This window comes from Hippocampus comes, unplaced genomic scaffold, assembly GCF_001891065.2.
Source record: "Hippocampus comes isolate QL1 unplaced genomic scaffold, H_comes_QL1_v1.1 scaffold13, whole genome shotgun sequence".
Classification (NCBI taxonomy): domain Eukaryota; kingdom Metazoa; phylum Chordata; class Actinopteri; order Syngnathiformes; family Syngnathidae; genus Hippocampus; species Hippocampus comes.
Window position 1 is genome coordinate 866,197 of NW_017805532.1, and position 3,270 is coordinate 869,466.

Genomic DNA, 3,270 nt, shown 5'->3' on the forward strand with positions numbered 1-3,270 from the left:
CCAAAGTGGGATGCCAACGAATTCCACAAACGGACACCCATCGATGCCGCGGGGAGAGTTTAAACTTTAAGACCGCCGTGCTGGGGCCGTGAATTACGAAAAAAAAAAAAAGCAACAACAACGCAACAGGATAAAGCAACGGCAACACCGACGGCCCCTGACAGACGCAGATGTGTTCTGTGAGCCGCGAGCGCATAAGCAATTAATTCCAGTCCCTCTTCCTAGGTGTTAATTCTGCGGCAATCAGCCCGAGTGCTTTTTGATTAGCTCATTATTACCTCGCGCACACTCCTGGAAGCTCAAGTCACATTTAATTAGCATTGCCAACCCAGTGGTGACCAATATTGCTGCAATTAAATCATTAGGAAACGGCTTCGGTGGTGGCGGCATCGTCATTGTTATTATTAGATGGGGGGATTAAAACATAACAATTTGCTGCAGAAAAAAAAAATCACCAACATGTATTTTAACATAAAAATTGAATCATAGGTTACCATATACTTACTAATTACCAATCTATCTTCCCCGTCACATATTCCTCTATTCAGGTGATTCCACCATCATTGGCTGGATTTTAAAAGACTGTTTATGCAGTCAATGGCCAGCCCAGAGTTTGATGGCAACACGCCGCCATGCTGAAAGGCGAGAGTTGGTGCTGGCTCGTTGTTTGGCTGGCTGGCAGGCCGGTTTGCTGGTCGGTTACAGAGGAACAATACACCGATGAGAAAAGTGAGTCGCTTCCTGAATAATCTACCTTGAGACTCAGCAGAGCGTCTTTATATGATGTTCCGGCAAGGCATTATTATTTAAAAAATATTTTAATAATTAAGAAGGAGACAAAAAAAGTGGGTACCACCTTAAATTTTGAAATTTAAGGTTGGAATTATACCCATCGAGGGCTCCAGACTGTCCCTAATTGGTGGCATTTGGCCCCTAAAATTTGAGACAGTGCAACGAAATTTTTCGATTTGTTAACCACCAAAGAATCTGCATTGCATCTGTTTAACAATTGGGCATATGAATATTTACTTCACAAGTCAATTTGTGATTGATTGGCACCCCTAAAATTTCAGGTTAGGCACCACTGTGCTCCAAAAAAAAAAAAAAAAATCTAGTTTTGAGCCCCACTTTCCATCAGGTTAATTACATAATTATAACATATTGAATTGTGTTTTCTTTTGCATTTGAATGAATTTTGATTTTGGGATTATTGACATTAATAGAAATTCTACATACAGACTTAAATATGCAAATAATTCAATTTTTAATAATTACAATTGTTTTATGATATGCATGTGTAAATTCTTTGTATGTATTAATCAACCATTTTCATCATTCATAGGAAGATTCTAACATAGTAATTTTGTATGCAAGTATTATTTGTCGATATTTTGTACTACAACACCACTGAATCATTTTCAAATCTGTTATTTTTGGAGTTGTTGCAAGCCATTGACCCCATTCACTTAAGGTTAAAAGTGAATAAACGTCTGCTACTCATTTGCAGCAAAAAGAGGGGGAGGGAGTTTCTCAAAGCTGGAGTTTTAAAGATAAGACGAGCAAAATAGCGCACTGATGCTTTTCATCCGCGTGCCTCCGTCGCCTCATCAATTGCCCTCAACATGAAAGAAACCCTTTGCGGCTACTTAGCGCGACCCTGCTGCTGTCAAGTCCTTCCTGTCCTGTGTGTAAGAGGCGGGGGTGTACGAGACGGGTGCAACAGCACCACAGCATGTTGATCGTGAGATACACATAAAAAATAAATAAACAAAAAGATCATTTATTATGGTTTTACCCTACACAATTCCATGACACTTATTAAACACTAAACGCTTTGATATTTCTTGGATTTTTCTCCTGTGTGGAAGCTTCCGTTTATTTTGATTGGCTCTAATATGCGACGCCGCATCGTGCGACTGCGATTCCAATTTTGAATGGCCGCAAACGTGAAATCGTGTCCAGATGCGGCGGCCTTTAGACACTGAGTGGCAGAGACAGAGACAAGCAACACACCCACCGCTTACTTGTGTACTCCATGTAAGAGCTTGCGGGGCTTCGCAAGGATGTGCGCGTGTGGGTGTGTGCGTGTGTTGACATTTCAAAAGAGGTGTGAGGTCAGGGGTCATATCAGCTGTCGCCCCCGTGCTCTTGCTCCAATCTCCAGCAGCTCTTTCAGCTGCCGTTTGAACATCATCAATCTGGCCCTGGCCTGGAAAATCGGCAGTGTGGAACCACCCTGCTTCATTCTAGTTCCTGAACCACTTTACACAGGAAACACTACTTCGACTTCCAATGTCAACAAACTCCTTTTTGCGGGTACGAGGAAAACGGGTCAATGGTACAGCCCAAATTTATGTGTACAGTAAGTCCAACATTGTTCTTTTTCACTCAGAAGACCTCGCACGCTCCCTTCTGTCCTTTTGCCTCGTACACAGGTCACTTTCTTGCTAGAAGGAGGATGCAAGATTACCCGCATTTGCATTGTTGCACAGTTATACGCTCGTAATCAGCTGTTGCATCACACACCAACTCGTCGGTGCAAAGATTTGATAAGAAATGATACGAAAAGGACTTTCTGGCATCTGGAAAGGTTCGGGAAGTAAATTATAAAGTTGAGATCACCACAAACATAGCCAGCAAGGTTGTTGTCTTGCACACTGTTCCACGTCACTGTCAACAAGTGTGCGTTCGTCATCAAGCGGCTCCTCAGCGTGCAGCAGCGGCTGCTGCGTTAGTCAGTACGTTTTCCTTTTTTTTTTCAAATTATTTAAAAACTATGATTATTAAAATTGAGAAAAGTATAAAAAAATATGTCCAATTACTCTATGTATAAATTAGAAACAAAAAAATGAAATGATAATATAATCTAAATGATTTAAAGTAAAAATTTTTAAATTTTTAATTAAAAGTATTTTTAAAGATTTATTTTACATGTACAGGTATTTAAAATGTAAAAAGAAATGTATAGAAATGTTTTTTTTTAAATAAAAGAATGGTATATTAATCTGATGCGGTAATATACTGTTACATTAGACTTCCTTTACAAGACACAAACAATAACATGTTAATAAGCGCAAACCTTCACCGTGAATCTTCTATTTCATGTCAGTCCATCAACGCCATTTTCCTTTCGCCGTCAGGGGTCTCTAATAGTTACTGGCTCACTGGGGAAGCGCTCGCGTCGGTCGCCATCGGCGGTGGTCTACCTGATGGAATAAGTGTAGGCGACCTTTTACATCAGAGCTGTAAAAAAAAAAAAAAAAAAAAAAA